This window comes from Agelaius phoeniceus, chromosome 2, assembly GCF_051311805.1.
Source record: "Agelaius phoeniceus isolate bAgePho1 chromosome 2, bAgePho1.hap1, whole genome shotgun sequence".
NCBI classification, from domain to species: Eukaryota; Metazoa; Chordata; class Aves; order Passeriformes; family Icteridae; genus Agelaius; species Agelaius phoeniceus.
In genome coordinates this window covers 69,904,344-69,919,215 of record NC_135266.1, presented here as the reverse complement: position 1 = coordinate 69,919,215, position 14,872 = coordinate 69,904,344, and the positions used below count along the sequence as shown (strand labels likewise).

At 42.2% G+C, this 14,872-nt stretch overlaps 1 long non-coding RNA gene across 4 annotated transcripts in view; it reads left to right on the top strand.

The window, feature by feature from the left end:
• LOC129134899 (uncharacterized) overlaps positions 1 to 14,872 on the top strand; it is a 75,976-nt gene that overhangs the window by 1,139 nt on the left and 59,965 nt on the right. The gene's annotated exons all lie outside the window — the stretch shown is intronic.

Genomic DNA, 14,872 nt, shown 5'->3' with positions numbered 1-14,872 from the left:
GTTTGTCCTGTGTGGGCATGCAGAAGGGCACTGGACCATCTTTGTTCTAGCAGTGTAATACACTTTTATAGTACCATAAAGGAACAGATTTAGGGATTTGCCCTGTTCCTGTACCAAAGTGGTATTTGGCGATCAGAGGCAGTCTCACAGGGTGGCACCACCCAGTTTGTGTCACCTGAGGGTGAATGTTACCTAGCGTTTCTGAAACGTGCAGCTCACTCACTGTTAATACAAGCAGCCTGGTGCCCTGCAAGGGGAGCCATGCAGTTATAAACCTTTCTAAGGATGTAATTTCACGGTTAATGCAAGACAGCTTGTATCTGTATTGCCACCGAAAGGGGCAGTCCTGCGTTCCTCTCTGATCAAGGATATGCCTTCCTGTTTGTTATTTACACCGCAGTAACACTGTTGATGCCATCTGGCAAGGCAAGCCTGGGATCTGATCTGGTGGAGAGCCAGTTTGCTCCTCCAAAAAATTAACCGAGTTCAGCTGGAACTGAAAGTTCCCGAATTAGCTGAGTCTGTGGAGCTGCTGCAGGCACAAGGAAGGCAGAGGAGATGTGGAGGCAGGAGCAGCCCATTGAATCTGCAGCCCAGTGGAGCTGAGCTGTGTTTCTGTGTGCAGCTGCACCACTGCAGTGAGCCCTTACTGCTGAAACTGCCTTGTGACAGCTCTGAGAGTGTCCTAGTGATGATGATCTTGTGATCACACCTGATAGTAGCACACTATTTCTCCAGAAAATTTCTATTGTTGTTGTTTCTTTAAGGCAGCAGCATGAGGTTGTATCTCACAATAAGGTTCTCAGAAATGCTAACTGACACAAGTGAAAGAGCAGGGATTGAAACTAAAAGCTCAGTATGCCTCTTAAACAATACAGCATGCATGAATGTGTCACTCATATATCTACAGATCTTGCTTCCCTCAAAATCATGTGGAGATTCTTATGTCTTTGTGAGGATTTTGGAACCGGGGCCAAAATCGTGATGAATTCATAACAGCTGCAACTCTGGCTTCCCCCTTTTCCAGATTTCTCCAAACTTGCCTGCCCATGACATCAATTCCTGCTGGTTTTTCACATACACAAAAGCATAGATGCTGTGCAGACCTTACAGAGTTCAGCCTTTCTAGGGGAGAGCAGATGATAAGCAGCCTCATCCCAGCACTTCCATAATATCCCTTTTCTCACAAGACTATGTACCTCTTACCACATTAGGCAACACGTGAAGTGCTTTGTCTGAGGATTGTGTCCCCCAGCTAGGAAATTGTGACCCAGAGAAGGCTGGTTATTTGGGTGTAATCTCCATTTGTCTGGTTGGGTTTTTTTTTTCCCCATCCCTTCTTCTAGTAACCATTGAGTCGAGCAGGGCTGCTTCTTAGTGGCAGAGGGTCCCCATGCTACAGCTGACCTCCCTTCTGAAAAGCACTTTTTCAACACCAGAACAATACCAGTGTCAACTTATTTTGACCACTCTGAGAGAAAGTTTGGTAAGCATGGGTCTCCACAGTTTGCCAAGATAGGCTGTGACTGTGTCAGCAGGAAGAACTGTGTCTTCAGGTTCCTGGCCACACACACTAGGTGTATAGGGTAATTCATGTTGGAGGGGACCTCAGAAGGTCATCTAGTCCAGCCAGACAGTCAGAAGTTCATAAACCTGTTAGTAAGCCATAAGAATGATAACTTTAAGTGTGAAATTTCTTAGTCTTTCCTATTGCTGGGTCAAATTTGAGCAAATCTGGCTGGACTTCTGCAAAAGATACTGCTTCCCTGACCTCCTTACTGAAGGTTCCTGCCTTCACAGCAGGCCCTGAACTGAAAACCAGTAATGTTTTTAAGCCATTTTAATGCAAAATATGATGTTAAAGTCATTTTATGAGCAGTTTAGGCTAATTTGCAGGACCTTGTGTTGAAGCAGCTGGGACTAGTGTGTGTGTGTGTCATTCCACCAGCTCTGCTGTGAGGCAGTAATATCAGGCAAAGAGGAGGTAGGAAATTGCTGGGAGGGGAGGTGACACCTTAAGCCACTGAAGCTCGTTCTACTTTGAGCATATTCTCATGGCTCACAACTTCTTTATTTTTTGATAGAGGCTATAAACCTAGCAGTTCTGGATAAGAGGCTATAAACCTAGCAGCTCTGGATAAGACATGATGATGGTGGGTGTCAGTGAGTGTGGTTAGGCAGGATCCAGCTGTGTTGGTGGAGGAGAGCATTACTCACAGCCAGACCCCAGAGACTTATCATGGCCCTTTCCAGCAATCTGCAAATCTGCCAGCAGAGCTGATTGTGTGCCCGCTCGCTCTGATTTATTCTAGTCAGTTCAATCAGAAGCTGATAGAAATTAATGTAACTCTTTTGCCATGAACATTAGACTTGGTTCAGAAGTGTCTCTTCAGCTAGAGTAATTGCAGACACTGTCAGAGAAGTTTAAAGCTGTGCACTCTTAGGGTCTCTGACAGATTAACAAAACTGGTTTCTGAATTGATTTGGTTATCATTACATAAATTCCACTGACTAGAGGGCTGGCACAGGTTTTTAGCACAAAGTAGCAGAGAGCTTCATTTTTAACCTCCTCCCACCCACAAAGTTCTGCAAGGAGAAGGTTGAAATCATGTGAGAAGTCTATGAATTATGAACTGCCCTCTGCTTCTGTCTTCTCTTCCCGTTGCAATTATATTTAACTAGACTACAGGAATTATTGTGCCTTCATAATAAGCTTTAATGCTCAGATGCAAACATAACTCTATACCAAAGGTCTTACAGGTTATATGGAGAAATGCTGTAATAATGAAAAGGGAAAAACAATAGGGAAGCAGTAGGGAGAAGAAGGTGCATGTTGCATATTCATGGACATTACCCTTCCAAGGGAAGTTACGCACAAGTCAGTAAAGGCATCAGTAGACTGTTAATTTTCATTCACACATAGTAATTGTTCTTCTGCATAGATATTTTTATGGAATTATATTTACCACTATGACACATCCACCAATTTTTCTCCTAGAAAAGAACTTCAGAGTCTGAACCCTGAGAAAGATTTAGTCAACATCCTTCCCACAAGGCACATCTCAAAGTGCTGTGAATTGTTAATAGAGAACAGTGTAAGAGAAAGCAGTTGATTTTCAAACAGGATTGATTGCAATTAAGCCAGAAGGTAAGAGGTGGAGTAGACAAGGATGTTTTAATTTATCTGGTTAATGTAGACATCTGTTATGTAGACTTTTGTCTCTGAGTTAAGACTTTGGGGATACAATTCCTGCTTCAACCAAGGTGGATTGTGCCTTGAATGTGCTTAATTTTTTTCCAGTGCTTATAACAGACTCATCTGATCAACGTAAATGTGTTTGCACTGTAGATGTCTAAAGGTAGGTGACAGGAGTCCCACCCAATGTGTTGGGTTGTTAGAGCCCTAGAGAGGGAAAGCTGTCATGGCAGTTTTAAGTAGGTTGATTAAAATGATGAAGAACAGGCCAGTGTTACTTTAATGGAAATCACAGATGGAAGAGAAGACAGATCTTTGAGGTGAGTTGAAACAAGCCCACAGTACACTGGGAAAACAACCCACCTATTCTGCTTTGAGTCTGTGGACAAAAATTAGAAAAATAAACAGGAACTAGGATATTGTGTTTCTTTTATGAGTATACTTAATGTGTTGGAGTATTACTTTTTGGAGAGGAATAAGAAAGGAGTTTACAGGAGTCAAAACAAAGAGAGAGGAAACTTGCACAGAAACCTCAGAGAAAGTAGTCATGCCCAAGGAGCTGGATGTCAGCAACTGTTCAGTGAAAACCTGGACCAGGAAAGAAAGTTTATTCACAGCATCTCGACTTTGTGGCAGACCACTAGACAGTATCAAGTGGCAAAGTTCCCTTAATCCATCTGCTGGGGTTGAGAGCTGAGAGAAAATCTCTCATGATGTGCTTTTGTTTGGTCCTACAACTCTTTCATGGTAAAATGTGAACTTTAAGCTGTTTTTTAAAGATGTGACATTCTGGAGTTTCACTGTCTGGAGCTTCACTGTCTGGAGTTTCACTGTCTGTCCCACTGCAATAAGTTTGAGCCTCACTGCTCAGTTTCTGCCACATTTGCAGAAGGATGGAGGTGTAACCAAGTTCCTTTTTGTTTTGTAGTAAGTAGCACAGTAGCAAAGATACCCTCAGCTGGTGCTTCTGCTGAGCACAAGGCAGGCAGAGTCAGCTTTTCTAGATTTCATCAGGCAGCAAGCTGCCCAGTGTGCCCATGTAAAATGACTGGCACCTCCCCACCTAACGATACCCACAGCACATGCTTCTGTGCACAAGTTGCAATACCATGTATGATCCATTGGCAAGTTTATTGAAGGGATGAGGGCTTAGTGGAAATGGATGCAACACCACAGGATAGTAGGCTTTGATAGTTTGAACCAGTTACATCAGTTGAGCCCATTAACTCAGGCAGAGCCATTTTAAGTCATGCTGGTATATATTATTCTCATTCCCCTGCAGATGTTTTTCTGACTTAGCTGTGGCAGTTTCAAATCAGGGATCTGTTGGGCAGCGATTTGCACACATTGTGTAGATGCTCAAACCACTAGAATAAACAAATCACAGTCTAATACATATTAATGGCTTGCCCAGCATGTTTGATTTCTTAGGCGTGTTAGTTGCAGTTCCGCAGTGTGAGACACTAGAAAATGAATTGGTTTTAACAATCCATTCCTGTAAACATATTCATCCAGGAGAGAAGATAGCTACATTTAAAGAGCATTCCTTCCACAACTGTCTCAAGTAGTCCTTTGAATAGTGCTGTGATCAATGGCAATGAGCATGTTTACACTGGAGAAAGACACTCTGAAAATTGGTGTTCTGGTGTGTGCCTTAGTATCAAGATTTTGCAGGGCAGGAGGTAAGCCATGCATCTTCACTGAAAGAAAAACTTCACAACTTCTGGCATTTTTTGCTAAACTCTGAAACCCACATCTCTGAATATGTAAAAAGTTCTGAGTAGATAAGAGCAATGTAGACAAGATGTAATTACAGATCAAAGCTCCTAATTGAAACATTTTTTTAAAATGTTTGAGGAGAGCAATAAAGCTAAATATACACTGGTGATCATTGTGAAGAATCTATTTTCCCTTTCTGGTCCCCTAAAATGATTACTACTGGGAATTTGCAGTGGTTTCCATGTGAACAACTTAATCTGGTTCGTATTTTAAGAGTAAAATTTGGAATCTTTTTTTAACTTCAGAATTTAGACCGTCACTGAACAATGTGCATTCTGTTAATGTTGTTCATTTATCTAATAAACGAGAAACATGGTTGTGTCAGTAGAGGATCGGTAGCACAAAGAACAGTATCTCATAAAAGAGCACACATTGGCATCACAGCTTCAGTGAAACATGTTTTAAACTATTATAACATCCCATTGACATTCTCGGGGGGAATATTCACTGCCTACATTTAAACATCTAACTTAGATGCCTAAATTAGGAGGCTTGTCTCCCTAAATGCCTTGCATAGTTGAAGGAGTGAGAGAGGCTCCTCCAGAGAGCAGTTCAGACTGTTAGTTAGGCTTCTGCTCTGAATTATCTAGAGGAGCCTCTTCAACTTTGAATGCCTTTCTGTGCTGTTCTTTGCATCTTTTCCTTGGTAACTAAACTGACTTACCTGATCTCCACCCCTCGGCGCTTGTTCTTGCCTTCTGCTTTACATACCAGTCTGTCTCTTGGGCTAGTACAGGGGTTGATGTGATGGTACTGCCAGCTAGGTTGGTGAAATCATCTGAATTGAACCCTACCAAAGAAGATGTAACTTTTAACCTAGGTTATGTCTCTGATATTCTTAATTGCATGATCTTGTAAACAGATCTGAGGAAGGGATCATCTTTAGCAAGGGACAGAAATGCACTGTTGACCTCTTTGCCAAGTGTGTCATCAAGAAAAAGATATGTTTAAGATGTAAGTTAAGGAGACTGAGTCTTGTATCTAAGCATCGTTCTGTTCAAGCACATTATCTTTATACCATTACAGTTTCAAAAATGTCATGGAAGTTTATTATGGTTTGCATCACTGTAAGAAAGATATAATCTAGCCATGTATCTCTGTTATCTGTGTAAAAAGTGGCCATAATTTATACAGAATTATTTATAGTATTTACAAATGTACCATGAAAAGGTGTGCCAAACTTTATAAAGAAGCCTACAAGCGTGGTGTTGCCACTAGCATAGAGCAGCTGCAGTCAAGTCGGAGTAGCTTAAGAAGTTCCCCACCCATCAGCCAAGGGCTGCTAATGTTTCATCAAACATGCTGGATGCAGTGTACCTACCTTTAATGGTTTACAATGCAGGCATCTGCTTGTGAACTAGTTGTCTAAAATTCTTTTCAAATTCAGTGGAAAATCTGGCCTTTTAGTGATGCCTTATATGACCCGTAAGAGATGCTGAGATATGAAATGCCTACATTTGGGCAGCTGGATCCCACCTCCAGGCTGAGCAGCTGCTCCTTGTACATGGAGCACTGCTGACTACAACAAGCAAGGTTCAACTGCCCTGTATGCTGATCTCTAAAACCACTCAGGCACAGCTGCTAGTATGTCACTAAAGCTTCATTTTCTGATTGTTAAAACTCATTCCAGTTCAGATAGACTTGATGCTACTGGTGTCCACCACTAGAACACTTTTGCAGTCTCTGGCAGTTAAGGTGTTTCATGTTGCTACAGAGTTAACCATCCTGTTACAAAACAGTATTCTTTTAAAACAAGCATGTATTAGGAATGTGAGCCACAAACCCAATGAGGTGAGAGAATTATTAGTAGTTTTTAATAGTTTTGCATTGCATCTTTTGCTGCTTTTTAAATTCCAGGTAAGCATCTTAATAACCTGTGAAGAGATTGTTTAATTATATTTATCTGTGACCTTCTATAGCTTCACCTACCCAATTGCTTCTTTTAGCTAAAGTACTCACCTTTTTCTGGTCCTTTTCCATGCAAGTAAGAATAAAAAAATTCCTAAAGATTTAAATAAGGAAGAAGCTAAAATCCACAAGGATTAGCTAAAGCTAAACCTCAATATGCTAAGCTGGAGTTAAACATATATATGCTGTTGTCTTCCTGAATGCATTTCCTCATTCAAATAATTTTTCATGTCACCTTAAAAGAAAAAAAAAGGAGGGGAAGCGTTACATTTAATTTTCATGCTTGATGCATTTATAAATGTAATGAATTTACAAAATGAGTCTGTTGTGGCTTAACCCCATTTAGGCAGCTCAGCCCCACACGGCTGCTTGCTCACTCCCTGGACAGTAGGATGGGAGAATCAGAAGAGTAAAAGTGAGAAAATACATGGGCTGAGATAAAGACAGTTTAATAGGTAATGCACAAGCCCCACAAGCAAGCAAAGAAAATTAAGGAATTCATTCACAACTTCCCAGAGCCAGGCAGGTGTTCAGCCATCTCCCAGGAAAACCAGGCTCCATCATGCTTAATGATTACTTGGGGAGATCAACATCATCACTCTGAACATCTCCCCTTCTTCTTTTTTCCTCCAGCTTTATATGCTGAGCATGACACCCCGTGGTCTGGGATATCCCCTTGATCAGCTGGGATCAGCTGTCCCTGCTGTGTCCCCTCCCAAATCCATGTGCACCCCCAGCCCAGTCACTGGTGGGATGGGGTGAGAGGCAGAAAAGGCCTTGACCCTGTGTAAGCCCTGCTCAGCAGCAACCAAAACATCCCCATGTCATTACAGCACAAATACAAAACACAGCCCAGCACCAGCTACTGTGAAGAAAATTAACTTTATCCCAGCCAAAGTCAATACAAAAGCCTTAAGTCTTCACATCCTTTTACAGTGTAGAAATACATGTATGATGAGGGTACTTGTGCTTTAGAAGATAGAAGATAGAGGTTTCCATAATTACAGGTTACAAAAGAACAAAGGCTATCAAAATAAGTTGTTCCAAGTGCACAGGAGAATAATATTCTGGGGATTTCTCAGGATGGGGAAGGTAATCCTGTGCTCTTTCTCCTTGTCACCTTTTATCATTTTTTTTCTGGGTTCCTGTTTTGCTCAGATACCAAAAAAAAACCCTCTTATTGAGACAGTCCTTGGGACCTTTCTACCTGCTGAAAGCAGTCTCCAGTGCCACTGTTGACTCACTCAACTCTATGGGCAGACAACCTATGCCATTATTTGCGAGTGTCTGCAAAGTCTGTATCCACACAAGAGAGAGAGTAGTTTTCTATCCCAAGGCTCAGTGGTGCGTGCTGATGCACACCAAGAATGCTTAGGGCTACTCCAGACTGCTCTGTCCATGCCAGGCAGCCCAGTACCCTGGATCTCATATGGATGTACCCTGTGGTGTCCATCTGCCCAATGCAGAACCCGCAGGAATAGTGATGGAAGACAGCACGGGTCTGGGAGAACCAAATACAATGGTTTTTGGCCTTACTGCCATTTGGGGGGAATCTCGGGAGTGAATGCAGGGGATGTACCTGAAGAGGTCCCCAAGGAGAAAGCTGCAATTCAGCAGAGGGCACAGTTGGGTGCTCAGACTTCCTCCCTGTCAGTGTGGGACACAGTGGTGACATTTCCTAAGTACCCAGTTTTAGTCCAATGGTGGGATGAGTTCTATGTAAATACACACATTCCTATAGATTAGCTGAGCATCTGTGTTATTGTATGCAGATTTTGGAAACACAAGTGGTTAATACCATATATCTGAGGCACCTTAGTCTTTCATAGATGCTGCTGAAATAAAACCACTTACATTCCTAGTTAGTAGCTTACCTGCATCTCGGCAGAGCTTTGGCTGGGTCTTAGATGTAAACATAACATTTTCTCTCCTGAGATAGCCTACACTTCAGTGATATTTTTAGTAGAAATGCAGTGCAAAAGTGAAATAGATTATATTAATCATTGTCTAGAAGCTTTCTATCCACTGCATAGGAAATCCTTATTACATTTTTCATCAGGCCATATGGCATCTAAATATAATGTGCTAAATTACTAATGCAGGACAATAAATAACATTATGATTATGTGTTATGGGTGCCACCTCATACGTGCACAACAAGTAATTATAGTTGGGATGAGTAATGGAGATTTGAGTGTTATATTTAGGAATATGTGAGAAAGGACACAATTTGTCATTAAGGATGGTAATTGTCTCATCTCACTTTGCAGATTCAATAAGTAGGTGTCCATACTAAGCCAGTCATCTGTGATTGCATCTGTGATCAGTGGAGAGGAACAGGGACTTCAAAAGATAAATGGTCCTTCCTCTCTTAGACAAATATTTTCAGAGGACTGCATCTCAAAGTCTCACACAAACAGAACAATATCTTTCTGGGGAAAAAATGAGCATCCAGGAAGACCTGGTCACACATTGTAACCTTTCTCAGATGAATCTCCAAGTCTTCTCTGCTTCAGTGAGTGATCATCCATCATGAAACTTTTGATGGTGTTTATTTAAGCCTTTTTTTATGTTCCAGTGAAAAGTTTCATTACTTCCCTAGGCACTGTATACCAATGCTTAATTTTCCTTAATCCCACTCTGTTGTCTAGTGGTTTAATGTAAATATCCTTTACTGCAATTTATCCCTATTGCTTCTTGTTCTAATAAACATAAACAAGTTTATTTCATCCTTTTTCACAAGCACTTTCACATATTTAAAGATTCCCCTGCCCCCAGTTTTCTCTCTTCTTGACATCGTTTGTGTCTTGACACTGAACTAAAGTGCAAGTAAAGCGATATTAGTAGGATTTATGTAGAGTTAAACCTTCCCTCCCCTACCCCTTCACGCCCCCAGTAACCTCAGTGTTGCACAGACTCCACGATAGCACTGATCTATCTTGCTGCATCCATGGTTGTGACACCCTAATGCTGTTGGTCTCTCAGCCCTGACTAATTTCAAGTGAGCACTCCTAGCTCCTTCCTGGAAAATCGAGGACAGGAGAGGGTTAAGTGTTTGGTTGTTTAACACTTTTTATGGGACACTAGCTGCTTCACAGATTTGCCAGTGTTTACAAGCATACTGTAGTTTTTGACTCATATCTGCCTTTTTAATTTTCATGTATCATTTTCACTGACCTTCCATGCTTTTTAATTTCTTTACCGTGATACCTTCATAATTTCCACAAATCCAGCCATTTTGTTTGAGTGTTCTGAAATATGCTTAAGGATTTTGTGAGTTACGCTTCACAGAGAACATTTCACAGAACTATACATTATACCACAAAATTGTTCTTACCATGCTAATTTAAAACATATTTTTCTTTAGATTAGTTCATAAAGAGAGAGGAAGGAAGATATTTAGCTCCAGACAGCACTTGCAATAGAAATCAGTTATTTCTGTACAGCATCTTTCCTTTGAAATATCACTAAATGATTTCCAGAGAGAGGAAGAATGTAATTTAATGATCCCTTGCACAGCTCAAACACCTTTCATCAGAGCATCTCAAAGCATTTCAAACAAGCCTCAAAGCTTGTCTGTTTTTCTCCAACTATTTCAGTTGGCCTAATAAAAGATACTGTCTTCCTACACACATTGTATTGTTTAGCACTCAAAGCATTATCATACTTGTTTTACCGCTAAGTAAAAGGGGCACAAAGAATCCACATAGTTTTATTTGAGACAGTGAATCTAAGGTGAACTCTGTGGGGTCTGGTTTTCACTGAGTCTCCAGGATGAGCAGAATACATGTTCTCAGATTACAGGCAGACATGTAGAGCAGAGTCTTCATTCCACTTACATCAGTGGCAGAGTTCCCACTGATCTGAATAAGGCTGAAATCACATCCTAGCTTTTCTAGCTGCTGCCTGCCAAAGTCAGCTTCAGACCTGTGCATCCATCCCCTCTTCTGCGTCACTGTTAGTAATGGAGGTTCTGTCACACCATGCCTGCCACGCCATGCCTGACATTCCCCCCCCAAATAAGTGAACAAGACAAGTCTAAATAAGGAATGAGAGACCCCAGCAACAGGAGGGGGTGAGTGTGTGGTGGGTGGTTAACAGTCCCCCTGCAGTCACTGCAGATCCCTGCATCTGCCTGCACACTCCCTGTGCTGACAAAAGGACCCCTATGAAGAGCCCTTTGGACAGGCTTGCCCTGAACTGGATGTGTGCTGTCCTGGCTCATGAGTGTCCCAGGCTGCAAATATGCTGCTGATACCACCACAAAAACCATATCACGTCTCTGTTACTATGTCTGACCTTTTTAATTAAAGGACAATCTAACCATTTTGAGAAATCTAGCAATCTCTTTCAGCTTCATTTTTGCTTAATTAAGACTGTGGATTTGGGCATACAGCACCAAATGCATCCAAAGAAACTGTTGTCTTAAGGGATTAAGAGTCTCAAAACAATGATCATTAAATCTTTTTACATACTGTCTGTGGAGTATGCACTTTCATCAGAAGCCGTATTGTACAACAGAAATACAAACACTGTAAACTGCAGATTACAAAAAGGAGCACAAAGAGAGAGAATTCCATATACAGATGTCTTCTGCTATTGAGGATAGATGAATATGGTCCTAATGAGAAACAGAATATATGTTCATTCTCACTCCCTGTACTGTCCAGTTGTCCCTTGCTACAGGGGTCTTCTCAAGCTTGATGGAGGTGCAGCCTGGGTGGCTGATCTTAGTATATTCTTGTTTATTTTTAAGCAAAATGATCACTAAATCCTCTTGCTGTGGTGCTAGACTGAGAACAGAAAGCTCTTGCCCATCTGGCATTTGTTATCTTCAGCTGCCTTTCCTCTTTCATAGGTATTTCAGGTCATGGATAAGTTAGAGGAAAAAAGAAAGTTTTTCATACCACCAGTTTCAATTTGAAGGTAAAGAACACCAAACAGACAAGGTCTAAGAGTAACTTCTAGGCTCAAAGAAACATTTTCATGTCTGTTTGGCAAAATTATATGCTAGAGTTTCTATACACATCTTGTATTACAAGCCACTTGAAAATCTTTATATCTGATCATTCTCTCATTGTGTTGGAAAACAATATGTGGGAGTTTCTTTCCATACTAGATCTTTGTGGGTAACTTGCTAGTAAACTAATTTTACATGACTCAGATTTAAATAATAAAAAGGCTTAACTCCAGTCTGAGAAGAGTTTATTGTCCACAACTGTAGCCTAGAGACAAACTCCAGCACCTTTGGGACTCGGCTGAGGCAGCAATTAGGCAGCATTTTATTGTGATGCAGTGAGTGCGCAAAAGATGAAGCTGGACTACTCTCAAGAGCTTAGAAACAAAATTGGCTTCCTGGAGAGAGAACATAAGAAATCTGGCAACCTAAAAATATTTAAAGAGCTTAGGGCTCCCAGGGGAGAATTTCAAGCTATTGAAGTGGAAAAGACTGAGCATTTGCTAAGATTGAAAAAAAAAAGGGGGGGGGGTTACATGAAAAACGACAAAGTGGGGATTTTTTTACTGTAGCATTTTTCAAAGGGGAAAATATAATAAACCTGAAATCAATCAGTAACACAGACTTCAATGCAGCGTTCCAAATCAAACAGCCCTGGCTTGAAAACAGGAGTCAAAAGAGATTTTTTTTTTTCATTTCAGAATTATAAGGGATTGAGGCCAAGAAACCATTAAATGAGGTGAAAGGTCTAGGGTAGAGGGCATCTTGAGCAAGTCTAATGAAGTCATGGTTGCTTCAGCAGCCACGTTCCCGAAGGGTTTTGCTGTATCTGTCACTGTGTGTCTGTTCCTCTGAATCTGGCTCCCTGGCCTCTGGGGTTACGTGCCAGAGCGTGCTGCACCAGGCACCCTACAAAGCCCCTTTCTGCAGCCCCAGAACATGAAGCGTCCCTGTGTCAGAATGCAGCTGTGTAAAATGGGATTTATCTCGCCATCGTTTGGTGTGTGTCACACAGGCGTTCACCTGGGAGCTGGCTATGCCTGACTCCATGTATTATCAGTGGGGAGCAGCGGGAGCTCACAAGGCACAATTGAGTTCAGCTGAGTGTACATTTCTATCTTATGCCAAAAGTGTCCATTTTTCTCACTTAAAACGGCATCCTAAGGTGACTGAGTAGCAAATGGACACCTACTGCTTAAACATCTACATTTGTTCAATGAACACTACCCACGCAACTGGCATCACCCCCGTGCAGACTGTGTGTTAGAGGTTTCTCTGCTGTTTTCTTCATGCAACATGTATCTAGGACTAAGATGAATTCGCTGGAACAGTTTCATTTATGTCCCAACAGGAACTAGAGGGTGCAGAGTGTTTACCTTGTTGTAGGCTCTTCTTTTACTTGCCACCATTCCTCTGCATTATGCTGACAGCCCTGTCTTATATCACCCCTCCAGCCAGATTTGGGGGCTGAGGAATGGCTATCAGTAAGGAGAGAGGGATGGGGGTCACCACGGAATGGAAATGAAGAAGGCAGGTGGAGGGAAGGAAGCAATGCAGTGTGAGGAAGGGCTAGGATAACTTTATATGCAGCCCAGTCTGTCTTCTGGGCATCTGCAGGGCAGTGCAGTTCACAGTCCTGAGCTCTGTGTGTGTAAGGCAGCTGAGGAACAGATCACTCAAGTTCTCCACCTGGGTCCTGGGCTGCACTGCAGGTAGAGGGAGCATGCTGTGTGTTATGTCTCTGATATGAAATGAACCCTTCCACGCACATCCTACCTGCATCTGGTATTACCACCCTGCCTCAGCCATACAGCTCAGCCTATGATTTCATGTATCAGAGGCAAACCCATCAAATGACAAAAGAAACTCAGAGATGTCTGAAGGATTTCTCCCCCAAGGGCAGAGCCAGGCGACTGATCAAAAAGGAAAGTCATGCTCTGCTCTTCTGTACCTGAGTAAACTTCACCTGCACAAACTTTTGACATCTCTGTTGACTGACAAAGCTGTGCGTAGACATAACGAGTCAATGAGTTTTAAATAGTCTCCTGAGGATTACCCATTCAGTGCTGAAGGTAATTTCTTCTCATGGTCCCAAGGCATCCCTTTCATGTATTTAATGTCACAGGCTTCCCATGCTGCTGTTGTGTTGCTAGTTTGGAAGTTTTATTATCTCTGGCTGCAATTCGCAGTGCAGACAGTGTTTGCTGCTGTTATCACTAATCATCAGTCTAAGGGCCTGGTACAAGTGTGATACCCAGTATCAGGGGGCTTTGTTGAGCCCTACTCACAGGCTATATATATTGTAAAGCCATCTTGCTCACCCTGCACTTGATTATTGGGAAATTGCCCAGAATTAATCTCTTTTGTTTGCCAGAAATTAGGGTTACGATAAGCAGCAGGAAAAAGGACAGCATTATCTTCTCTGAAATGCACCAGCATAGCAGCCAATTTCTGGACACACCATTCATAAACCAGGAAGCAAAGTGCTGGCTGGTGTGCAAATGTAACAGCAAACACAGCATTCCCTGGAGAGGCTGAGCTGTAATGTGCAGAGACAATGTGGGCAGCTCTGGATGAGCAGAGGACATGTGGATCTCAGTGTGCTGTAGACAGCTGTGGGTCTGCTATGGCATGGTGTAAGGCCAGACATATACTTAAGGCATTTCCTGCCTCACCATTGTCTGCTCAGAGCACGATACACACTTTCTATATATCCAAAAGACCTCAGATAAATGCAGTCACATCTGCAGGAGAGGGGCAATTGAACCCTATACCCAGGACCGCATGTTCAGGACCTGTATGGAAGTACTCTGTGGTCACTGCCATATCAGTGGTAAGGATCAGTGCACACTGCATGGCACCCCATGATGCTGAAGAGGAGACAGTGCTGAGGATCTTTGCAAATGCACCCATCCCAGGCCTGAGCTGCTTTGTGCTGCAGATCCTGTCACTTCACTGAAGCGGTGCAGAGGAGAAGGAGCATGATGGAGGTTGGGTTCAGCTAAACATGGGAAGGAAAAGCTTAGGCTATG